The sequence below is a fragment of the Aotus nancymaae genome, unplaced genomic scaffold (genome assembly GCF_030222135.1).
Source record: "Aotus nancymaae isolate 86718 unplaced genomic scaffold, 86718_ANA_hifiasm-v0.15.2.pri h1tg000022l_1, whole genome shotgun sequence".
Classification (NCBI taxonomy): Eukaryota; Metazoa; Chordata; class Mammalia; order Primates; family Aotidae; genus Aotus; species Aotus nancymaae.
In genome coordinates this window covers 15,504,984-15,532,277 of record NW_026988435.1, presented here as the reverse complement: position 1 = coordinate 15,532,277, position 27,294 = coordinate 15,504,984, and the positions used below count along the sequence as shown (strand labels likewise).

At 37.0% G+C, this 27,294-nt stretch overlaps 1 protein-coding gene across 2 annotated transcripts in view; it reads right to left on the bottom strand.

Moving 5' to 3' along the window:
* ROBO1 (roundabout guidance receptor 1) overlaps window positions 1–26,722 on the bottom strand; it is a 1,127,367-nt gene extending 1,100,645 nt beyond the window's left edge. The window contains exon 1 of one of the 2 annotated variants that reach the window (XM_064380017.1): window positions 26,476–26,722. The gene's annotated coding sequence lies outside the window, so the exon portion shown is untranslated. Of the gene's footprint in view, window positions 1–26,186; window positions 26,205–26,475 lie in introns of those variants that run through there. The other variant, XM_064380018.1, reaches the window with a different exon arrangement.
* Window positions 26,723–27,294: the final 572 nt, after the last annotated feature.

Genomic DNA, 27,294 nt, shown 5'->3' with positions numbered 1-27,294 from the left:
AGGGGATGTGTGGGAAATGCCTGGACATCCAGGTAGAAGTCTGTTGCAGGGGCAGAGTGCTCATACGGAACCTCTACTAGGGCATTGCAGAGGGAAAATAGCATTGGAGCCCTCACACAGAGTCCCCACTGGGGCACTACATAATGGAGCTGTGAGAAGAGGACCACTATCCTCCAGACCACAGAATGATAGATCCGCCAGCAGATTGTACCACGTGCCTGGAAAAGACACAGGCATTCATTGCCAGCCCTTGAGAGCAGGCATGGAAACTGAGCCCTGCAGAGCCACAGGGACAGAGATGCCCAAAGCCTTGGAAGCTGATATGGTTTGGCTGTGTCCCCATCCAGATCTCATATTGAATTGTAGCTCCCATAATCCCCATATATTATGGGAAGGACCCAGTGGGAGGTAATTGAATCATAGGAGTGGGTCTTTCCCATGCTGTTCTCACAAGATCTGATGGTTTTATAAAGAGGAGCTCCCCTGCACATGCTCTCTTACCTGCTGCCGTGTAAGTCATGCCTATGTTCCTCCTTTGCTTCTGCCATGATTGTGAGGCCTCCCAGCCTGGGGAAAGTGTGAGTCCCTTAAACATCTTTTACTTTATAAATTATCCAGTCTCAGGTATATCTTATTAACAGTGTGAAAACTGACTAATACAGGAGCCCAGCCCTTGCATCAGTGTGGTCTGCATGTGAGACATGGAGTCAAAGAAGATTATTTTGAAGCTTTGGGATTTAATGACTTCCCTGCTGAGTTGTGGCCTTGCATGAGGCCTGTAGCTCCTTTGTTTTGGCTAATGTATCCATTTTGGAATGGGAATATTTACTCAATGCTTGTACTACCATTGTATTTTGGAAGTAACTAACTTCTCCTTTATTTTACAGGCTCATAGGCAGAAGGGACTTGCCTTGTCTCAGATGAGACTTTGGACTTGAACTTCTGAGTCAATACTGTAATGAGTTAAGGTGTGGAATACTGTTGGGAAGATATGACTGTGGTTTTGAAATGTGAGAGGGCCTGAGATCTGGGAGGGACCGAGGCAGAATGAGGTGGTTTCACTCTGTGTCTCCACCCAAATCTCATGTTGAATTGTAGCCTCCAGAGTTGAAAGGAGTGGCCTTGATTGAATCAAGGGGAGACTTCCTCCTTGCTCTTAGTGAGATAGAGTTCTCATGGCATCTTGCTGTTTGAAAGTGTGTAGCACCTCCCCCTTCTCTCTCTCTCTCTTTCTCTCTCTCCCTCTCTCTCTATATCTCTCTCCGCCCCCATCACCAACTGTCCATGTGACTGCTTCCCCTTCACCTTCTGACATGATTGTAAGTTTCCTGAGGCTTCCCTAACTGGTTCTACTGCGTAGCATGCAGTACCGTGAGTCAATTAAACCTCTTTTCTTTATAAATTACTCAGTCTTAGGAAGTTCTTTATAGCCATGTGAAAATAGCTAAGAGTTTCTCTAAGCTTACTGCAGAATTCAGCAGCAATTTCTGATTTCTCTGGTAATTCCTTTTCTTCTTCTTATTGCAATATTAGCAGTTCTTACAGGAGCTTCCTTTAAAAGCAAACAGGCTTGGTGAAATGTCTTCTGTTCTGGGCATTGATAATGGGAAAAGCATTTAGACATTTCTGGGCTTTGAGTTGGAGTTTGTAAGGTGACCAAGTGACTTTAATCAAGGAAGGGTATTTTTAGGATAAAGTAGAGCTGAGCAGATGGTCCCTAGGATTAAAAATTTATTAGCCCATTGTGTTTTTGTGTTTCTAGCAAACATATTCCCAAAAAGTAACTTCCTCTTTCTGAGATAGAGCCTTGTTTCACTCAACATCCATCCTCCCATGACTCTATGGGTAGTGATCATGTATCACTTAATAATGGAAATACATTATGAGAATTGCATCCTTAGGCAATTTTGTGGTGTGAATGTTATAAAGTGTACTTGTACAAACCTAGGAGGTATAGCCTATCACATTGCTGAGCTATATGATATATCCTATTGCTTCTAGACTACAAACCTGTACAATAGGTTACTTTGCTGAATACTGTATGCAATTGCTACATAATGGTATTTGTGTATATGAAAATATCTAAACATAGAAAAGGTAGAGTAAAAACATGGTATACTTTTTTTAAAAAATGATTCATCTGTATAAAGCACTCACCATGAATGGAGTTACAGGTCTAAATTTGCTCTGAATGAGTCAGCGAGTGACTGGTGAGTTAATGTGAAGGTCTAGAATATTACTGTATTTTATTGTAGGCTTTATCAACACTGTATACTTCGACTACACTAAATTTATTTCACAATTTTATTTTTTACTAATAAATTAATCTTAGCGTACTGAAACTTTTCCTTTATAAACTTCCCAAATTAACTATTTTACTCTTTTGTAATAACACTTAGCTGAAATACAAATTCTACAGCTACACAAAATATTTTTTATATCCTTAGTCTATAAGTTTTTATTCAATTTTTCAAATTTTTTAACCTCTTAAACTTTTTTGTTTAAAACTAAGACAGAAACACGCATATTAGCCTGTGTCCAGGATCAGAATCATCAGTATCACTGCCTTTCACCTCCACATCTTGTCCCACTGGAAGGTCTTCAGGTTCAATAACAATAACACATGGAGCTGTCATCTCCTATGATAACAATGCCTTCTTCCTGAACACCTCCTGAAGGGCCTGCCTGAGGCCATGTTACAGTTAACTTTTTTTTTTTTATGTACAAGAAGTAAATTCTAAAATAACAGTAAAAAGTATAGTGTAGTAAATACATAAAGCCAGTAACATAGTCATTTATTATCAAGTATTCTTTACCGTACATATTTGCTTGTGCTCCACTTTTACAAGACTTATAGTGCAGTACATTTGTTTACATCAGCATCACACAAACATGAGTAAGTAATGTTACAATGCAGCATTACAATGGCTATAACATCATTAGACAATAGTAATTTTTTAGCTTCACTATAATCTTATGCATCCACTATTGTGTATGTATCATGTATGTGGTCTATCACTGAATGAATTATGGTTAGGCTGTGCATGACTGTATATAAAGTATTTATTTAGGAGTTAGTGTCTGTGTGAGGTACTGGGTATGAAAAACTAGAATAGAAATAAACCCTATTGCAATGGACTAAATGGTTATGTCCTCTCAAAATTCACATGTTAAAACCATAATCCCAATGTTATGATATCTGCAGGTAGAGCCTTTGAGAGATAATTAGGTCACTGGGATGAAGTCCTCTTGAATTGGTTTAGTGACTTTACAAGAACAGGCCAGAGAGCTAGTTCTCTTTCTACATGATGTGAGGATAAAGCAGAAGACCCAAGAGAGCAACCCGGCTGGCAGCCTATATCAAAGTTCTCAGGCTTCAGAACTATGATAAGTAAATGTTTACTCTTTAAGCTACCCAGTTTATTGTATTTTGTTATAGAAGACCAAGATGACTAAGATACCTGACCTCAAGAATAAATTATGCTCACCATTTTCACAATAAAATGGGTGACATGTGAAGAAAAAGAAATACTAACAAAGAGCCCCTTATTCAAAATTTACAGTTACTACGTTTTTGGAATAATTTCAGTTTATGAAGTGATAAATAATTTAAAAATCACAATATTTTGAATGATACATATATATATACACATATGATATATATATACACACACATATAGTCTCTAAAAGTGAATGCTTTAAATATCTATTTTTTCTATAATCTGGGATATAAATTGTATCCAATGATTATTCCTATTCAAACCTTCTATTTCAGCCAGAATGGTGCTAGTTAAGTGTTTGTCTGGTTTGTAAGAATAAAAGCTGCCTCTGCAAGCCTCTATTCAGAGTGTTTTTGCCTTAAGTACAGCTTACATCCATTAACCTATCCAGTCAGTCACAGAGAAGTTCTTATCACCACATTGTCCTTGGTTGTCCCTGCTCTGCCCTGAAATATTCAAGCTGAGACCATATTCTTCAACAACAGCATTAGTATGTATGAGATATAACATCTAAATAGAATACTACTACTTGAAGGTGTTAATACACAGAGGAAATAATATTAATGTACATTATCTATTATCTGGAATTACAAAAACCAGTAAGAAATATAATCTGGTTCTTGCCTTTTGTTTTTAACAAAAGGACGAATACATTTATGTAATTCTTCAGTTTTTATGATAATTGTCACTGACTGGGAAATGTATCAGAGTAGTCTGCAAGGAGACTCATTCACATTTAACAGAATCAGTACAAAGGCGGTATGTCATAAGGCCTTTGGAGCCAGACAGAGCTAACATTGAAGCCTGCCTTTACTTCTTACAAGTTGTGTCATTAAGCATTTTTCTTTATATTTCAAAATGGGTGTAATAATATTTATCCTCTAAGTTCAGGAAGAAAATCAAGTGCCATTATTATGTAAAAAGAGATAGGCAAGGTACAATAAATGTCATTTCCCTTTTCATTTTTTTGTAAAATATACTTCAGTATAGTTTATTAGACTGTCATTACAATTATAAGGAAATCAGTTCGTTAAGGACTAATACAACTATATATGTATATAATTGGCTTAAGGTCAAGTTAGTTTATTCTATTTTTTCTTCATTTGTGGCTTTTCACCCCTTAAAAATGTTCCTAATTATGAATTCCTGTTTTTTATTCATATAATTATATGTTCTCTTCTTATAAGGGAATAGTTTTTAAAATTGTTTTATGTTTGCTTTTGTGTTCTTACAGATACACTGGTCACAGAATTTGAGAATGTACTTTGAAACTTTATAACAAAGTGTAAAAGAGGAAGTAAATAATTGAGGCAATTATGATATGATTTTTTTCCCTGTTTCTATCAGAAGTAGAATATTCACTTGGAATCATCCATTTTAGGGTTTATCATGGATTAGTTTTATGGAAAAGTTTTCAATTACATTCTTTCCCTGCATTCATCCAGGAATGAAATGGTACATTTTTGTATACCATAGATGGGATTAACATATCCTCTTCAATCTTTAAAAATACTGAGATTTTGGAGATAAAATATTGTAAAAGTCTACATTAATTTTTAGAAGAAAAAACACCACTTTTTAAGATGACTAAGAGGTATGAATAGCTAACTTGTGATACAAGGTTTAATTAATTTGTGGTCACTTACAGTGCTTAAACCATAATTTTTTCAAATTCCTATTCTAATTTGGAATTCGTCCAACATCTTCTTCTAAAGCAAATGTTGTAATAAGAGGTATTTTGAAAACAAAAGTCATTTCAACAGCCAATTTACAATAATATTTATGTTACCTAAATTTCTTAACTTATGTTAGCTGAGTTTCTACCTCACTTTTCCTCTCTTGATATCAATTTCTGTTTCAGAACTTCTAGTTTCTGTTCCACAAAGTAATGAGAAATATACCACAGAGTATCTTCCACTTTTAATATTCTGAGATTTTAGTCCTAATATTTTACTTCATTTGTAAGTTTTCTTCCACAAATAACTTACGTCACTGAACTTAAAATGGATCCTAGCTTTCTCAGAGATCGTCTAAAATAATAATTTTAATAAAAACATGTTTGTTGCAGTGATAGCTTATATTTGCATAAGACTTGGTTGATAATGATACAGAATCATGGTTTAAATTATTTAATTTCGAATTTAGCTTTATTTTAATATCATTTTCTTTTTAAAAATCAGTATTTCAGGCAATCAGCTGTACTTTGCTAAATAAGAAAGCTGCCCTTAAACTCTTATTTAATTTCTAAGCTATGTATTCAATATTATTTTTGTTATGTAAAGGACTATTCCAGTTCATAAATCATCCAGGTCTAAGTAGGGAATATAAACTCACTTTCATTCTACAAATTGGGTTTTCTTTTTTTTTTAATGCAAGTACATTTTGCTTGCAGATGTGCTTCTAGATTTCAACGTTTGATTAGTAAGAATGCTAGCTGATAATTCAATGCACTCAGGGATTCTTAGAGTGCTTAGTTCTTTGTTTTCATTTATTTTGGAAATATGTTTGTTTATCTGGATTTAAATAGGATACTGGGACTCCTACAAGGAGCTTTGAAATGGTAATATAGAGATTATGTATGTATATGTGTGTATGTATACAGATTTTAAAAGCACTCTACATTAATGAGCATAGATAAATTAGAATATATTTTTATGGAAAGAACAATAATTTTTCTGTGTAAACAGTATACTCCTAAGCAAAAGCAAAAATTGTAATAGAAGAAATTGGGAAATAAACATCTCAGGGAGCTGAAAGTAATAAAAAAGCATAAATTGATGGCTTATATGATACCACAGAAAGCGGAGTTTTAGTTTAAACAGCTTAAAAATGAATATCTGGAACCAGAAATTATAGTTCCTCTGAGTATAATATATTGTATAGTCACAGGTGGAACATTTTATTTATATCGTCACCCCACAAACCAAAAGATATCCCAGAAAAACTGAGAGTGATAAAAATGACTAAATGTTAGATGGGACTAATATTTAAGATATATACAGAACAAATATGTAGTGTGTTTCAGGAAAATGAAAGTGTGTGTCAGCTAGAGGAAATACACAATGACAAATAATGAAACAAAAAACAAAGATAGGATAAATGATCAAATAACACCACTATAAAGAGAAAACAAAAACAAGAAGAAAGAAGAATCATTTCAAATTGTTGGTATAACTAAATATATGAATACATAAAATTATTGGTAATATGGTTGACCAGACTATCCTCATATTGTCTTTTTTACTTGAATTTCTGTTTGTTCACAAAATGCATAGTTGTGCAATAACAAACAAACAAAAATACTGCAGACTTTGTTAGAGTAAAGCTTATTAGTACTTCCAATTTTGTATAAAGTTTTATGAATTTCAAATAATTTTTACATAAATTATCTCAAATGACAAATCTACAGCAGAATACTCTTAAATCTTCATTTTTCATTAAAATGAATTCAAGAGACCATCAGCTACCTGATAGTGAGATATGCACTTAGTGAAACATTATTTGGAACATTCAATTCAGAGGTTATAAGGTAATAATGAACAAAAGGGAGACATGATATATTGCTACAAATGTTTTTAAATGAATCTGGATTATATCATAAAACACACAATTTTATTATTACTTTTATAGCAGATAGGAGAGATTGATTTTGGAGAATTTGTAGCCTTTACATGTGGAATTATATTATTAATATGGATCTGCATGCATGTTTAAATTATGTTTAAACATAATGAGTTTTCTTTCAAAATTTTTATTGAAATAAGACCTATGTTACCAAATGGCAAATCCCTACATTTCTTTTCTGGTTTGATATGGTTTGGCTGTGTCCTTACCCAAATATCATCTTGAATTGTAACTCCCACAATTCCCATGTGTTGTGGGAGGAACCTGATAGGAGGTGATTGAATTATGGGGATGGGTCTTTTGTGCACTATTCTCATGATAGTGAATTTGTCCCACATGCTCTGGTGGCCTTAAAAATGGGAATTTGCCTACACAAGCTCTTTGTCTGCTGCCATCCATGGAAGATGTGACTTGCTCCTTTTTGCCTTCCACCATGATTATGAGGCTTCCACAGCTATGTGAAACTGTAAATCCATTAAAACCTCTTTTACTTTCAGTCTCAGGCATATCTTCATGAACAGCATGAAGAAAGACTAAATACAGTAAATGGATACCAGTAGAGTGGAGTGTTGCTGGAAAGAAACTCAAAAATGTGGAATTGACTTTGGAACTTGGTAACAGGCAGAGGTTGAAACAGTTTGGAGGGCTGAGAAGAAGACAGGAAAATGTGGGAATGTTTGGAACTCCCTAGAGACTTGTTGAATGGCTTTGACGAAAAGGCTGATAGTGGTACAGACAATGAAATCTAGGCTTACGTGGTCTCAGATGTAGATGAAGAAGTTATTGGAAACTGGAATAAGGGTTTCCAGTTTCTTTGCTAAAACTCTTGCTATGTTTTAGCAAAGAAACTGATGGCATTTTGCCCCTGCCCTAGAGATTGTGGAACTTTGAACTTGAGAGAGACGATTTAAGGTATCCAGCAGAAGAAATTTCTAAGCAGCAAAGCATTCAAGATGTGACTTGGGTGTTGTTAAAGGCATTCAGTTTTATAACAGGAGAGCATAAAAGTTTGGAAAATTTGCAGCCTGACATTGTGATAGAATAGAAAATCCCAATTTCTGAGGAGAGAAATTCAAGCCAGTTGTAGAAATTTGCATTAGTAACTAGGAGCAGAATATTAATCCCCAAGACAATGTGGAAAATGTCTGTAGGGCATATCAGAGGTCTTCATGGCAGCTCTTCCATCACAGACCTGGAAGTCTAGGACAAAAAAATGGTTTTGTGGGCGGGGCCTAGGATCCCCCTACTCTGTGCAGCCTATGGATTTAGTGCTCTGTGTTACAGCTACTCCAACCACATCTGAAAGGGAGCTTGGGCCATGATTTCAGAGGGTGTAAGCCCAAGCCTTGGCAGCTTCCATGTGGTGTTGAGCTTGCAAGTACACAGAAGTCAAGAATTGAGGTTTGGGAACCTCCCTCTAGATTTCAGAGGATGCCCAGGCAGAGGATGCTACAGGGGTGGAGACCTCATGGAGAACCTCTGCTTGGGCAGTGTGGAATGAAAATGTGAGGTCAGAGCCCCCACACAGAGTCCCTATTGGGGTACTACCAGTGGAGCTGTGGGATGAAGGCCACTGTCTTCCAGCCCCCAGAATGGTGGATCCACTGACAGTTTGCACTGGAAAAGCCACAGACACTCAATGCCAGCCCATGAAAGCAGCCAGGAGGGAGGCTGTACCCTGCAAAGCCACAGGGGTGGAGCTGCCCAAGACCATGGGAACCCACCTCTTGCATCAACATGACCTGATGTGAGGCATGGAGTCAAAGAAGATCATTTTGGATTTTTTTTTTTGGACAGAGTTTCACTCTTGTTGCCCAGGCTGGAGTACAGTGGGGTGATCTCAGTTCACGGCAACATTTGCCTCTCGGGTTCAAGCAATTCTCTTGACTCAGCCTCCTGAATGGCTGGGATTACAGGCACACACCACCACTTCCTTCTAATTTTTTTCTTTTTTACTAGAGATTGGGTTTCACCATGTTGGCCAGGCTGGTCTCGAATGACTGACCTCAGATGATCTGCCTGTCATGGCCTCTCAAAGTGCTGAGATTATAAGCATGAGCCACTGTGCCTGGCCTCATTTTGGAGCTTTAAGATTCAACTGCCCTGCTAGATTTCAGACTTGCATGGGGGCTGTTGGCCCTTCATTTTGGCCACTTTTTCCCATTTGGAATGGCTGCACTTACCCAGAGCCAATAATCCCTAACTTGATTTTGGGATTACAATAACTAACCCAATAACTAACTTGATTTTGATTTTACAGGCTCATAGGTGAAAGGGACTTGCCTTGTCTCAGATGAGACGTTGGACTGTGGACTTTTGAGTTAATGCTAAAATGAGTTAAGCCATGTGAAACTGTAAGTTTATTAAAACCTCTTTTTCTTCCCAGTCTAGGATATGTCTTTATCAGCAGCATGAATATGAACAAATTCATTGTCTTTTCTGTTTTCTTAAATTCTCTGATTTTTTCTGGTGATGAGTCTATTGTCACATGCAGGTATTACAAAGCTAGTACCACAGAATAAAAAATATGGCTAAAACAAAGCGTTCATTTTTGAGCAGAGTTTGTTGTTCTGGAATTAAGCAGATAAATAATTATTTTTCAATAAATAATTTCATGTAGATGTGTAGTCTAAATATATGGCACAGTATCTCGAGGAAATACTCTTATTTATTCCAAGAAAACATTGGCTGATACTGTGTTAATTTTACAGTTTCGCAAATCAAATGGAAATTTCTCTTGCTATTAATCTTAATATTTTAATATCTTTTTGAAATTCATTCTATATCCTATATCTCAATACACAGGATAAACTGAGTTAGTCATTAATTATCTGTAATAAAATGCACATTTTATAGACTGTTTATTAATTTATATTGCCATCGATTCTTGAATAAATGTAAATTTAGTTATATTATTAAAATTTATCATTAATTACAAAAAATATCGTGAGATTGAAAATATTCTATATCACTGCAATCTTAATGAAGAGTAGTCATATTATCTACTAGAAATATAAAAGTTCAGGTTTTCAATATTTACTTATCAAAATTAGGGAAGTAGGATTAGTAAAATTCAATAGTTAAAATCATTTATGTGTGTTTGATTATTTAGCTAAGTGCTATTATTAAAGTCCATAAAGCAAATATATATCTACAGTATCCTGAGGTTTGTATATGGACTATTACCCACTGTTAAATGTACAAATTAGGTATAAGATTATTCCTTTTCACTAAGAAGAGAGACTTAAAGATGGTTATCATATTCCAATGTATCTTGCAATTTTTATCTACAATAACATGGGCATGGGCTTACAAAGCAATGAAAATCTGATTATTCAGATAACAAATAATGTTCTTTACTCATAGGATCATTAACGAAGAGTCACAGAGTATTAGATAACTGTTATATTTTTCCATTTATTGTATCCTGAAGACAGGTGCATAATCTTACCATTAAACAGAGTTGCCAGAATGCCACTGGCCAGGATCATTAAATACACTCAATAATATAGGAAATCAGCCATCCATTCAACAAAGATAAGAATTTAATTATCACCTGTAGCAGGCACAATCAAATGCTTACCAGCTACAAATGAAAACAAATATGTCCCTTATTGTTGAGTATTTTTCTTTTAAAAGGGAAACTAGCCAACACATTTTTATCTAATAGAATTCTGACTGATATAAAAACAACATGCCATTGAATCAACAGGGGAAACGCTACTATTCTGGTAAAGTGAATTGTAGAAATAGCGAATTTCACATTTAAAATATGAATTTGGAAGAAAAAAAGGGGAAGAGCACTTGGTCATTTTGCTCAGAGAAAAAATGTGAAATGACAGTTTTGAGAAGTTTCTGCATACATTCCTTTGTGCATTCATTCCATTCAACACATAATTTTTAAACAAAACCTATATTTAAAGCACCCTGGTAGCAGTGGACATAGAGTCACTCATCCTTCCCTCTGGGTACTAGCAATCTATTAGAGAAGACAGGCATTGAGTAAGTATGATAAGGCATTCTAAAAAATGGAACATAGTGGTGCCAAGGGATCTTACAGAAAGGGTTTTAGAATGTAGGGTGTTTCAATCACGTAAAAGGAAATTAGGTGAAGAAGAAAGATGTACTCAGAGGATGAAAGGTCTCAAATTATGGTAATTTGTTTGGACTCTATTCTGCAGGCAGTAAAACAAAGTTTTTAATGAAAGAGTGGCACAGCTGATTGGCATATTTGAAAGTTAACATTGACAGCATAAAACAAGGAAAAAATAAATCAAAGAGAGGCTATAATTATGGAAAATAGGTAGGAACTCCACTACAAAATTCCACACAGGAGACGAGGACAGCCTGAGTGACTTTACTTGCAGAGATAATGAAAAAGAGAAAGAATATTAGAAATAATATGACTAAGATACAATTTTAAAAGTGAGGGATTATCGGCTATGAGGACTGAGGGAAATCCCAATTAAGTCCACAGGCTTCATTTACAAGACCTGAGGCAGTAGGGAGATGGAAAAATCTAATAAGATTTAGGATTTAGAAGGCAACTATTAATATTTAGTTAGAGAGTGACTGATCATTAGTTCATTTGGGTGGGAGTGAGGGCAGACAAATAAAGAGGCACAGTAAAGTCTATAAAATATTTTTTTATGAAAATAAAGCTAGGGAGAGGGATTGGTGATAGAGAAATAAATACGCTTGAATATCATCAAAATATTTAGTATAGAGCCATGATTTTCAACTTTGCTGCTTATTCAAATCACCTAAATTACTTTTTAAAAATATTAACACTTAGTTCACATTACCAGCAATTCTGATTTAAATGATTTAGGGGACAGCCTGGATACTGGGATTTTCAAAAAACAAAATAAAACAAAACAAAAACCCTCCCAGGTGATTTTAATGTACAACTAAATTGAGGGCTTCTGCAAGGCTATATATTTGCAAGAAATCTTTTGATGTTAAGAGCCTGGACTCAGAATTTGGTATATTGGCAAGAAGTCTTTTAAGGTTAACAGCCTGGACTCAGAAGTTAAACAAAACAGGGTTAAATCTAAGGTCTGCCATGAAATCTTGTACATGAGAGCCTTATCTGCAAATCAGTGATGGATGATACTGTCTACTCAGTGATTTGCAGGATTATGTGCAAAAAAGTATAAAGGTACTTCTCCTGATGGTGTTCTATAGACATAATCTACAGATATATTTGTCAATTATTATTATTAATATTATGTCATTTTTTTCTCCATTATATAAAGGTTGAAATCATAGACATAAAGAAGAGCATTAAGAGAATCCTCAAAATCCTAATAGAATAGCTTTATAGGTAGAACCTGGGGAATACACAGCTTTTGAAACACTGAGAGAGGAGAAAGAGGCAGCAAAGGAATTGGAAAGGTCAAAGACATGGAGGAAATCTAGGAGAGAAGGGTGTCTTTGAACTTATTTGATAAATTTAAAATGATGACAAAATTCAAAATAGCATGAAGTCTGAAGCTAGACCATTGATTTGGCAACTTTTAAAATTCATGGGATCTAAATGTGATCAGATTAGAGCTGTTCAAAGTTTGAAGGTGAAGAATAGGACACAGCCACAAAGGAAGACATTATTTCAAAAAGTTTGGTTTTTAAGGGGTGGGTGGTCTAAGGATACAAGGAAATAACTCAAGGAGAAAGGATTATGCAAACTTTGACTAACATTCTTTCTAGAATGGAAATAATTATAAAAATAGGTAAAGAAGTCAGTCATTAAAGAGATTGGAAATATATGAAGGAGGAAAATCAATGAGCCATGGCCACAATGAAACGATTGTCTCTGAAGATAAGCAGTGATTATTTTGAAACAGGATTATATAAGCAAGTTGTACATGCAATTTTAGAAGTGGATAGGAAAGAAGAAAAAGAACCCCACTGATGTAACCTGAATTTATTGAGGATGGAAATCACTTATATTCACTTCAGTGCCTTTCACTGTCCAGCATCCTGCCTTATACAGATTTTTTTTTTTATATACTAAGTCTGGCTTTGTCGCCACGCTGAAGTGCAGTGGCGCGATCGCCAGGCTGGAGAGCAGTGGCGCGATCTCGGCTCTCTGCAACCTCGGCCTCAGCCTCCTGAGTAGCTGAGATTAGGGGCACGCGCCACCACACCCAGCTAATTTTTGTATTGTAGAGATGGGGTTTCACCATGTTGGCCAGGATGTTCTCAATCTCCTAACCTCGTATCTGCCTGCCACAGCCTCTCAAAGTGCTGGGAATACAGACATGAGCCACTGTGACCGGCCACAGATGATTGGTATTTAATACATGCCCGTTGAGGTGAACTTGTTCAAGTCAGTCCCTTGCACATTTTAAGCGGGTAAGTAATGGAAGATAAGAACAACAAAGTAAATGAAGACAAGGTTATAAGCACCAAGGTTATAGGCACCATCCTTTGAATGACCGGGGATCTCAGCAACGCTAGCTCCATGTCTTTATGCTTCCACTCTAGCATTCTTTCTCCTTACAGGCAGGTTGGAGAGACTTAATGGAGAAGGAATAGGATGAAATACAAAGTGCCTGGACTGAGGAAAACCAGGCAACCCTTTGCAGTTTTCCAACTGAAATCTTTCTTTGCTGCTCTGGAATTAGCAACTAAAGCAAAATAAAGATATTTACTAGTCTGTTAGCTAAGACTGTAGCTCTGGACAATGTGCAAACAAGTCAATTCTTTTTTGATATTTTCCTCTACCCAAGCTCTAATTACCTGATACCACTTTTATTTATTTGTTTGTTTGTTTATTATTTACTTATTTTGAGATGGAGTTTCACTCTTGTTGCCCTGGCTGGAGTGCAATGGGGCAATCTCAGTACACTGCAAACTCCATCTCCCAGGTCCAAGCTATTCTCCTGCCTCAGCCTCCCAAATAGTTGGGATTACAGGCATGCAACACCATTCCTGGCTAATTTTGTATTTTTCGTAGAGATAGGGTTTCGCCATGTTGGTCAGGCTAGCCTCGAGTTCACAACCTCCAGTAATCTACCTGCCTCAGCCTCCTAAAATGCTGGAATTTCAGGTGTGAGCCACTGAGCCAGGCCCTGATACCACTTTAATAATAGTTTCTTATACTCCCAAATTATCTCATGATGCTTAGAATGAAAATAATTGTTTAATTTCTCTAATTAGAATATTATTCTAATAGAAAATCAAGATAGTCTTTCTACCCTCTTGTGCTTATTATTAAGCTGAATTTAATTTCATGGAAACCCATTTACTAGAAACAGCATCAAGCAAATGAGCACAACCAAGTTAGCCCAATGGGTTACTCTTTTGGAAAAACAAACAAACCACAGAAAAAAACCTCATAGCTCTTGCCCTCTGCATTGTAGATGAAAAGCCTTATCTTTGTGTAATATAAAAAGGGCAGTAAATCTCAGGGAGGGTTTTAAGTATTCTAGATCATCTGTAGGATGCCAAATTACATCTACTTAAAACTTTAATGGCACTAGAATAAGAAGATGGATTAAAGTGATATGATAATCAGAATGTGAATCATTATAATAAGAGGGAAAAAAACAAAAGAAGAGGATGTGACTATGGCTTATTTCCAGCACCAAGAGCAATCAGTGTTCTCACCATTACTACAAGACCCTTCCTTGTACATATCCTGCCCCACAAGGAGTCAGAAAGGGAGCAGATGCTCCATAATCTGCAATTCACAATATCAGCATCCATTTGTGTCACTGGAGTAATCCCATTTAATCATATTAGTCTTTGATCTGGCAGTTTGCACGTGCAGGTGGCTAAGACATTGCCTTATTGGCCACTTTGAATGGGACCCAACAGGAAGTTGTCCTGGGGTTTTACATTTACTTCACTTCATTTAGTTATGTGGTCCTTTCATTCCAAAACCTCCATCATACTCTGGCAGCTCTCACATCCAGAATCACAATAGTCACTGTTAAATATTTTATATTCTTTATAAATATACTCATTAAGTATATTACAGCCCATAGAGCAGATGCATTGTAGGCATGTCAATTTCCATACATTTCTCTTGATTTATTGCCTTCATCCTAATATTAATGGGTGAAGAGTCTATTATTCTATGACACGGTCTTTAAAATGAACATTTTTAAAGGACATTGACAGGCTGCATTAGAAGTAGAGATATTTTTCTAAACGGTGAGGATATCCAAGCAAAAATGATTCTATAATAAATACTTATCAGTCATTTTTATTGTGGTAAAATAGATGTAACCTAAAATGTACGCTTCTAACCAATTTAAGTGTTTAATTCAATAGCAATAAGTACATTCAAATTGTTGTCCAACCATCACAACAATCCCTCTCCTTAAAGTATTCATCATCCCAAACTGAAAACTCTGTAGTCATTAAACAACAATTTTTCATTTCTCCCACCTCTTGATCCCTGCTGATCACCATTCTCCTTTGTATCTCTGTGAATCTGGTTATTCTAGGACCTCATATAAGTGGAATCACATAATATTTATCGTTTTGTTTAGCATAGTTCATTTATCATAATGTCTTCAAAGTTCACCTACATTGTAGTTGTAGTGTGTATCAGAATTTCATTTATTTTTAAGGTTGAAAAATGCCATTGTACATAATAGATCACTTTCTGTTTATTAATTCATTCATCCATAGACATTGGGGCTTTTCTGTTTTTTTTTTTTTTTTTTTTTTTTTTTGGCTATTGGGAATAAGGATGCTATGAACATTGCCTACAAATACTTCGTTTGAGTCTCTGTCTTTAAATTCTTGTAAACATGTACCCAGAAGTAGAATTTCTGGATTCTTTAATAATTATGGTTATTCTTTTTAGGAACCAACATGTTGTTTCCACAGTGTCTGTACCATTTCATATTTCCACCAGCAATACATAATCCAATTTTGTTTGAAGTCTTAATTAATGCTTTTCACTTTGTTTCATTAACTTGTGATGATTCAGTGAGATGAATGTCCACCTACCAACCTGACGGATGATAACTAGAAACAAGTGTCTCAAATGGGGACAGAGGTCAACCAGCTTTATTAGCAACAGGCAGCAGTAGCCCCCATTTTTTCCCCATATTCTTGTCAATACTTGTTTTATATATATATATAATAGCCATCCTAGGCTGGGCACAGGCTCACACCTGCAATGCCCACACTTTGGGAGGCTGAAGCAGGAAGATCACTTGAGTCCAGAAGTTCGAGGCAGCATTGAGCTATGATTGTGCCAATGCCCTTCAGCCTGGGTGACAGAATGAAACCCTATCTCTAAATAATAACTACAATCATAATAGTCATCCTATTGGATATTAATGTCAAATTGAATTCAATATTTGAAGAAGAGGACATGAATTTACCTTCTTATGTGAGGAATCAAAATATTGAGAGAAGGAATTATGACCACTGGCTCAATTGCATTTCTTATATCCCATAGTCTTAAAGGATGATGATTGCTATTCTTCCGTCTTGGGAAAACAAGTTGTGGGCGAATATTTAAGGAATTCACCAAAAATAGCTTTAAATCCTTTTAGTTCCAAGTGGTTCACATTGTCATTACCTTCTTGATCAAGTTGAGATTATCTGTCTTTCCAGGACATGCTAAAATCCGTAAAGTTGCAAAATTATCCTTACCAACACAATCATGAGTATAATACAACTCCGTGGCAGGTGTTCACTGAAAATTAAAGCATTGATGTTATTACCGTGCCCTGTAAAATTATTTTAGTCATAAATTCATCTGCTTCTAATTTTACTGTGAGTCTATTCTTCCCAACACTGTCCAATAGACAATTCTCTGATGATGGAAAGCATCTGTATCTGCTCTATCCAAGACAGTGGCTACCAGTCACTTTTTCATTACATAAAATATGTCTATCTATATTTTAATCTAAAATTAAAACTGTAATTTAAAATAAACATAATTTAAAAATCAGGTCCTTTTTTGCACTAGCACATTTTCAGTGTGAATAGGCACATATAGCTAGTAGTTGGAGTATTAGACAATACTAATTTAAATCAATACACTGACCTATTGTTGCCGTCTTTGTCCTAGTTAGTCAATCTAGGTTATTAGGATTGACACAAATAATGCTGTACTAAAGGGTAATACAGGTAAGTGCTGAGTCTTATTGAAACACCAATGTGAGAGTGATGAGCTTTCTATAGGAAATTAGAAAATGCTTCAAAAAGGACATAACCATAAAGTTATATCTTGAAGGATGAACATAATCTCTATAGATAGGAAAGAAGGAAGATATTTTAAGAAGTCAGAAAGGTGAAGGCAATAAGTTAGAAACACAGTGGTGCAGTGAGGGAGGGTAAAGTGTACAGTGTATTATGAGACAGACTATTCTTAGGAAAGAAGTGGAAGAAAAGGAAAGAATTCGGGAACATAGCCCAAAATCCTTGAAAGGTAGAGCACTGAAGAACTCAAACTTGAAGTCACATAAAGAAGGGCCAAAATAGTGGACAAAGGCATGTGACAAATTTGTTCATTTTCCAAAATAATCACTTTCCTTTATCAGAACTGTGACAAAAAACACTAATTGGAAGAAACCAAAATTAATGGTATGAATATCATTTATATTTGGTGTAGCTATTCATTTTAGGTAAGCCTATGAATATATGCATCTGTCATTGGCTAAAGTAGGCCATTCTTAAGACTCTCTTAAATCAGTACCCAGTATTTAAATAATCCAACACTTGTTTAGCATAAAGCATGCTTGTTTAGTATGTTGTTTTTAATTGTAGAATAAAAAGTAAATTCTTACAGAATATTTTCTATGACTGCATATAAGCAAGTGAAGTTGTTTTACAATCCTCCTAGTTACTCATTCCAGAATAAATTTTAATATAATATGTACAGTATGCTGCAATAATTTCCTTTCAAAACATTTTGTGTTTGGATTAATATTTTTGAGTTCTTATTCAAGGGTTACACATTGATCAGAAGCTGTTGGTTCTTGTGCTGAAATGCTCTGCCTCCAGATTGTAATTTACCTGGCAAATGGTCAGTCATGCTACAGTCATAGAGTGAGTCATCCTTCTTCCTTCCATCTACTGAAGTCCATTTCCAAGGTTTACCTTTGCTACAGTTCTATACACAAGGAAGGTTCATCTTTAAACAGTATTCATTAATATTCTCTATAAAGAACTACAACTAAGTAAATGATACTATGCATAGCTAAGGATTCATTACACATGAGCAATTCACATACAATTTAAAGAGATTATACAGTTTGTCTTTAAAAAATGGTCTTTAATTCTAACTAAACATAATCTGATTTTATTTGAAGTCTTAATTAGTCTTAACTGATGATTTTCACTTTGGTTCATTAGCATTGTGATGATTCAGTGAGATGACTGTCCACAAATCAACCTGATAGACCATAACCAGAAACAAGGGTCTCAAATGAGGACAGATGCCAACCAACCCTATAAACAAAAGGCAGTGCTAGCCCACCCGCATATGGAACATTTATGAATGGCAGTCATATTTTTCAGCACATAAAACCAAAAATCAATTCCAGGTAGATCAAATACCTGATTGTAAAAAGCACAATTGAGGCCGGATGCGGTGGCTCATGCCTGTAATCCTAGCACTTTAGAAAGTTGAGGTGGGTGGATCACCTGAGGGCAGGAGTTTGAGTCCAGCCTGACCAATATGCTGAAACCTTATCTCTACTAAAAATACAAAGATTAGCTAGGCATGGTGGCATACACCTGAAGTCCCAGTTACTCAGGAGACTGAGACAGGAGAATTGCTTGAACCCAGGAGGCGGAGTTTGCAGTGAGCTGAGATGGCACCACTGTACTCCAGCCTGGGCGAGAGAGCAAGACCTCATCTCAAAAAAAAAAAAGAAAAGAAAAAAGAAAAAGAAAAAAAAAGTACAATTGAAAAATTTTCAGAAAAAACAAAGAAATATTTTATGACTTCACCATAAAGATTAGTTTCCCAAAAGGAAAAATGTAATACAAGGTTATCAATTTAAATAAAGCACAATGTATATCTTATTTGCAAAAATACATATATATAATTACTTCCTTCATGAAGGAAAAAAGATAAAACACAGCCTAGGAAAATATATTTCCAATTTTCCAATGCATATACCAAAAAATAATTAGAATCTGGTATATATAAAGAATTTCTCTAATCTATAAGAAAAAAAGATAAATGTCTCACTAGATAAATGGGTAAAAAATATGTTTAAGCAATTCACAGCAAAAACAAAACAAAACAAAACTGAATGTTCTATGAAAATATGCTCCCCACACTAATAATCAGAAAAGACAAATTAAAACCATTCAACTGGCAAAATTAAGAAATGTGACAGTATTAAATATTCCTGGGGATAAGTAGTATGGGGGCTTTCACAAATATGCTTGCAAACTATAAGTACTACAGGTAGTATAATGGCTTTGGGGGCAATAAAAAGAAGATGCACATTCCACATCATCAGCAGTTTCACTTCTAGGCAAATGCCTAAAAAATGCATGTGCACAGTGAGACATGTGCCAAAAAATTGCTACACTGTTCATTATAGTAAGAAAGTGAAAATGCCTATAAATGAGAAAAACATAAATTACATATATTTTAATACTGTATATATACTATAATATATATGCACTATATTATATATGAAATATATATACTATATATAAAATATGCTATATATTGTTTACTATATCTAATAAATATATAATATATTTTAAAGTATAATATATTCATAGACTTATAGTATTTGTAGAATACTATATTGTAATGATTATAAATGAAGTAACTCTACTCAAAGCAACTTGAATAAATCATAAAAAAAGTATTTCCAAGAATGCAAACAATATTTGACAATTTTGGCAAATTATTTATTTAATATAATACTATATATGACATAAAGATGTAATATATACAGTAAACTCAAGAGAAAATGCATGGGAATAATAATAGGAAATTTATCATGCTGATTACCTCTTAAAAGGGAGATTTGATCTGGAAGAGTACCCAGAAAACTTCAATATTACATTTAATCTTCTATTACTTAACTTGGGTAGTAGTTCAAGGGAATGTTTTTCATTCATTTTTGTGCCTGCTAATCAAACATGTCATAATAATAAAAAGTCAGAGTCATTAAAAGCTCCAAGTACTCTGTACAGCAGCACCTCAACTCTAAATGCCATTTTCACGTGTGATTACCAAAATTCGGCTCTTGGCAAATATGCCTTTCTGATGCAGGGCTCTCTAACTTCAGTAAGAATGACTCATGTGATCTAATTTACTGTACTCTAAGCAAATCTTCCTCTGAAGCACAGTAATCCAGGAAGATCCAAAATAAGATCTAAGGAGCTATGCAAATGGCTCCTCCCCCAATTGCTAAATTAAGCTCCACATTGATCTGGCTGAATTGGAGAACAACTGTTGTGATAAACTCCCTGTTCATAGTTACACCTGGAATACCTGTTAAAATGTAGACTCAAGTGCCCCACACCTACATATTCTATTGTAGTGATTCTGATGGGAAATCCTGGGACTGGTGTTTAAAGGGTGATTTTTTTGACTACTAAGGTTTATTTGGTTCAATGGCCAAAGTTTGAGACATACTGCTTCACAGAATTTAGAGTCTGGCTTAGTATCTTCAGGGTGCTACAACAAAGCGCCATGGAGTAGGTGCCTTGTAAACAATAGAAATGCTTTTCTTATAGTTTTAGATCCTGAAAAGTCCAATAAGCAAGGTACTGGAAGATTTGGTGTCTGGCGAGGACCCACTTTCTGTTTCATAGACAGACATTTTCTCAATGTTTGCTCATGGGAGAAGGGGCAAGAAAGCCTATTCAGACCTCTTTTATAAGGGTCCTAATCCCATTCCTGAGAGCTCTGCTCTCAGGGTCTAATCATCTCCCAAAGGCCCCACCTCTGAATTTTAATTTCAACATATGAATTTGGAGAAGACGCAACATTCAGAACATAGTGCAGTCTCATGGTAGAAATGAGTAAATGATTGCAATGGAATTTCAGAGGCAATATTAAATGATCAGAAAGACAGGTATATTTAAACCTATTTTCTTAACATGAAGTTCTTCACAGAAGATGTGACACTTGCTTTGCATTTTCAAACATCACCAAAAAAAAAATAATAATAAATAAGAAAGTGAGAACCATTTGGGGCAGAATTCTGGAAAATAAATAAATAACAAACAAAAACTAAAAGCAGAGATGAATGAAACAACCTGAGTATTTAAAAAAACTGCAAGTAAATTTTCATAGTAATTGATAATGCTGAAGACTGAAGAGAAGAGTTCATGCTTCATATCACAGAGTACCTTCAATGACATGATAAGGAGTTTAGAAATTGTCATTTTTGCCCTAACAGATAGCTTGCCAAACTTCATGCACATGACTTCAAATGGCTGATCCCAGGAAGCAGAGATAAGAATTGAAAGGCAGGCCCATGAGGAAAAGAGGTGAGGTTCAAGAAAAAAAAAAAAAATTATATATATACTTTTTGTTTTCACTACCTGAACATAGAGAATGAGGCAGAAGGACATAGCAAAGAGGAATGTGTCCAGATGCATGATGTACTATTTATAACTTGGAAATCTAAATAGATAAGCAAGTGTGGCAGGGAGGATGCTACCTGTGGCTTTGAATGGTTACCTTTAGATAATTTCCTTTAAAATGTTTGTGATGCATCTCTAGGTGGAGATGAAATTAGATCTTTGGAAATTTAGGTGTGACAATCAGGAGCAATGCATGGCTAAGAAATATAACATTTAGATGTCATTACTGAAACTCCAGAAATGTATCACAACATCTGGGTGACTATGGAGAGCAAAAAAACAGGAAGGACAAAAATGCAGAAATATAATGAAGAAATAGAAATCTATAGTTGAGGGATAATGTACGTAGAAGTATATAAGGTAAAGGCTCAAGAAATGTTAGCTTACTATTCTCGATCTCTGAATAAAGACCAAATTAGACACCAGCTGTTATCGGAACTTACTTGGAATTTCAGCAATAAGCAACAGCAATAGGGTTGGAATAATAAGAAAAAAAAATATGGTAGAGAAGGAAAATGAACCACCCTAGACAAATGGATAGGGTTTGGCCAAGTAAAGAAGATAATCTTTCAGATTAGAGAAGACATGTGCACAGAAATGTAAAGGTGGAGATGAACAACTTTCGGCTAAAAATGATGTAATGGATCCTTCTCAGACATCCTGGCTACATGTGTGCAGATTCCAAAGACAGTGAAAAGTCCCTCAATTTCTCCCAAATGCTCTTGCCTCCAGAGGTGATGATACAGGTGGGGTGGCAGATAGGGATGGGGTGTATTTTCTGAAAAGGTTATTTACTGGCTATGAGATACTTGGAAAGTCACTGTAAAAGTTTGGTCTAGGAGAATAAAAATAATGCTTTGGATATGAAAAGATATCTAAGAGATTGAAAATAATCACTAAAATAAAATTCAAGGAATAATAAAACTTGTTTAAATATAGGGGGAAATAGGTAGGTCCAGTTAATTGGAGAGAATGGCTCATTTAAAAGCAGCAGTATGACATATTAGAAAAGCATGTACTCTGTCATGAGAAAGAACTTGCTTCTAACCCTGACTCTGCCCCTTATTTGCCGAATGGTCACATATATTTTCCTTAACTTCTCTGAGTTTCATTCCCTTCATATGTTATAGACACCTAATGAAGCCTACTTTGAAAGGGTTATGTGAGCATTAAGTGAAATATCTATTGCAGTTAAGGTGCCTGACACTGTTTCTACAGTTTTATCCTATATAGTTTTGAATTAGTCAGTTAATCTTCTAGGACCTCAGTTTTCTATAGAATTGGAGGAATTGACTGGTCAATATAGCACTAATATATTTTAGGTACAAATACGAATACATCAACAGTAACACTGCTCACTTCAACAGCAAGTTTAGCGAGATAAATGATTATGTGACCAGATCAGAATCTAGCCTATTGTATGATATTATGTTTTTGTTTGTGATCTCAGAAAGAGAGGAAAATCAGTTGTGTTTAGGTGACAAGAAGCAGCTCATTCTCTAGCAGATTGGTGGAACCTCACCTCAAGTTACATTTCAAGTGGTGCATTGCACCTGCTCATTCATCAAGCTGCCAGGGGCTTGCCTTACTGCCTTGCTTTATTTTCATTTAAAACTCACATCTTTGTGATGTCTTGAGTTTCTCAGCCTTATAATGAAAGTACCATATTAAATCTTGCTTGAATAAAAGTAGTTCCTAATGTATTAGGTTTAGATGAATGTCAAAAGGTTAGATTTTATAGCTAAGAACAACACTCAAGCTAAGATTTTATAGCTAAGCACAACACTAGTTTCCAAATAGTGCACACAAGTGTATAGCTTCCTTTTCATCTCTAGTCAATGTTATTTCATATTTGAATTGGTTCTCTTATGTTATAAGATAAAAGAAAATTATATATAACAATGCAGTTCTCTTTGGGGAGATCTTAGGGTACTTGTTCTTTATTTCGTGCAGTATAGGGTAAGAGAAAGTCGGCATTAAACCTGGGGGACTCCCTAGGCAGCTGTTGAGCCTCTGCCCTCCTCCTATGCTCAGCTCAGTGCTATATCACTGGAAATCACTAACCTTCACAGGGTAGAGCCCAGAAGGTGGTAACACTGGTTCAAGGACAGGCTAAGGGAAGGGAAGTAAAAGGAAGTGAATGGGAAAACACAGCAAACATGATTTACAGCTGTTTTCTGAAGCAAGCCTCCACCGAGGATCTGCAGCTGTGTCATTGTGCTTCAGTTCTGCAGATCCTTCAGGGCTGACTTGGAAGAGTCATGGAGCAGGAAGATATGTGGGAAAGGTTAAAGGAAGTCCAAAATCCATGCCAGTGATACAAAGTGAAATGTCCCTACTCCTTAGGTACTCATTATCTTTATCCCTCATGGGAGAGGTACAGGTCGCTAAGAAACAAAGTCCTCTTACCAACTGGATATTTGCTCTGGGCTGCGGCTGCTTCATCTTCCTTTTTTTGGGGTGGGGGGGTTTGGAAGGGCAAAAATTCATGGAACATCTACCAACCCTGTCTATTCCCTTTAATAAAAACATGATGCATGCTTACTGATTGCTTTTGAAAGTTAACAGTGCCTCGTCAAGATATAGTAGAGAAGCAGGTTTTAAGGTGGCAAACTGAGGCTTTCAAAATAATAAGGGCTAGGAGCATCCAAATTTTGGCCTGAAAACCCGGTTACAAGGCTTCCAAATAATCAGTGGATTTTCAACATTTTTTATAATATTATATCCTAGTTCCCAAACAATCACAATAAAGGAGGCACATGGAAAGAAGGGGGAAAAAAAAAGTGAAATGGCATCATCTTCCCCCAGGTGCTCACAGCAGTGTATTTCCTTTGATGTGTAGCCTTCAAGTAACTGACAACCCCAAGTGGCCCATTCTATAGGGTCCTACATCTATGCTCCTTTCTCTGCGCTCTCAGCCGGGGTTGACAATCAACCTTCAAATTAAACTGTCTCCCACCACTACTTGGAAACAGGCAACCATCTCTTAACACGCCTCTGAAACACACAGTTTGATGAAAATCACTTACACAGGGCAGATGACACAGAGTTTACAAGGTCGGGGCACTCCCTGGCTGGGCGTGAAAGGGTGGGAGGTGCTGAGGTCAGGGTTAAACTACACTGTGAAATGAGCCTCCTGTCCTGCCCTCTCCTTCCTTCATCTACAGAAGGAGTCTCCAGTGAGTTCCTGCGTCTGGAAGTCTGCCCCCTTTAGTGATGCAGAGGCCAGGGACAGCATTTCAAAGCTCCATCTAAATCAATCCACTTAAAAGAGCCCAGAAAAGCCTGATCATTGACCATAATTGCCCCAATTGCTTGATTCCTTTCCCCTCTTGCAGCCTCATCAGCATTTCCCTTCTTTCCCCTTCGTGTCCTTTTCTCTTGGGGGAGCACGTCCTCTCGATGCTTGGGGTGATCACTAAGGATATTCGAGTAGAGGAAGCTCCGACTCGAGGCAGGAGTGGGATGTCTTAGCATTCTATCTCCCCCACCCCACCTATAGGCGTGCGGCACAGTGATCCCTAGAAGGGTACCCCAGGATTTTAGCAGCCAGGTGTGCGCGCCCTGCACGCGGTCCTCTGAGACCTCAGGACGCGCGTGGTCACCGGGCAGAAGCCGCCTCTGCAGCGCCGCTGCCCCGGGAGGAGCGGCAGCCCCGGTTGCTGCAGTGGGGTTGCCACACCGAGTTTTCCGCATCGACCGCCCGCAGGGCTCGCCTGCTTCTCCCCATTGTGTTCTCAGAGCTGTGGGATCCAGCCGCGCACCGCCGCGCCCGTGCCCACACTCCAGCCGCAGGCTCAGGGAAGCGGGGCTGGCAAGAGGGGGCAGGGAGAAGGAGCGAGAAGGGGCCCCAGAAGGGCACCGCGCTTCATCAATAATGCAGAGGCTCCTGAACCTCCCTGCAATACGTTTTCCAGCTAAACGCCACCAACTGGAGCGCTTCCTAGTTCGTCCCACTCGTGTGGTTTTTGTGTGTGAAAGATGGGATGCACCTTTTTCATTCATCTGTCTTCGCTCATTCTTCCTCCCTCCCTCATTTCCTCCCTCAGATACAGTCCCCGCTGGCTTAGCTTTTAGCGCTCATTTTCACATCAGCACCACATTTTCAAGCAAAAACCTGCAGGTTGGAAACGCAGGTGTCAAAAGTACCCACTGCCTGCATATCGCCAAGAGTTTACCAAAATCCACCTAGTAACGCTTATTTCAAAGCCCCCACGCTCATCCATTCCTGGAGAACGCCTTCAAAGTTTGGGATCTCCTTGCAGCCTGCTGGTGTCTGTGTCTCGGTTCACATCACGAACAACAGTGCGGTCAGTGACACCGAGATTACGCTGCAAAGTTGCCCAGCCCCGCGCAGCCCGGTAGACCACTGATGCTCGCAGCATCCCAAGAGCAAATTCCGCTGTGTGTCCCCAAGAAGCCCAAAGCGCCACGAAACCTACTTCAAACAAGGGTTAGCCCAGCCACACACAACAAACAGAAATTCCAAAACTTCTTTGTTAAGCAGTCGCAGCCTACCTGGAACGGACACTGCACAACTTGCAAGGAATAAACAAACATCGCATCCCTGCAGGGAAACTTGTTGAATCCCTCCCGATCGAAAGGCTGCAGTTTCCTATGTAGCCTGAAGGTTTTTGATTCTACCCCCAAACACCCTGGTGCATCAGCAACAATTTCTGGATAAACTGCAGAGTGCTCTCGGCACCCATTCTGCACTCCAACAACCACTAGTGTAAAACCCGGCGTGTCCCCTTTTACAGATCGAAAGCCAGCTGTCACTTCCTTTGCAACCATTTGCGAGACTTACCCTTCGACGAGACTGTTTTCAGCAATCTAGCGGCTCAGTAGTGCAGACGCAGCCCTGCAACTTTGCTGGGCACCGAGACCTTTCCGAGTTTAAACCAAGCAAAAGCTGTCTGAGACTTTTAAACCTAAGAGTGGGGAAACAGGGAGAGTGAAGTCGGGTTTCTTCTCGGTATCAGCACCCTGGAAAAATTCAATCCTTCTTCAGTAGAGAATTCTTTCAGACCCGTTATCTGTATTACTATTAATGCGCAGAGCAGACGGCATTGCATACAAATAGGTCCAAGTGTGCGCTTCTATTGGTGGCTGCGGAGGCCCCTGGGTCCTACTGCTCCGGCCCTAAACTACACAGCAACACTAGGCACGCAGCTTTGGAGACGCCGAGGGGAAAATGGATTTAATTGATTCGTTACCTCTGGTATTGTAATGCCTGCTGCGATGTTTAAGGGAGGGGAGGGGGGGCTTACATTTAACCCCTGTCATGTGATCTATCATTTCATATCTGCTTTTAATTGTCTGTGTGGGGTGCCTTTGATCATACAAAGGATTTTAAAATAACATTTTCGGAGGAAAATTCACACAGATACTTTTGGCAGGAAAACCCTCTTTTGCTCTCTATTATGCATTATTCTCATATAAATCCAGGAAATTTTATATAATCAAATACTTCTGCACTTCACATAAGTACACATAGCACTCAATTGTGTTCTTGAAAATACATAGCTACTCCAAATAAAATACCTTACGCGAGTTAAGATAGTAGAAGCTAAAATATGAGTCTACCGATTATAAAATATGGATGATATTAATCAAATGCTACAGA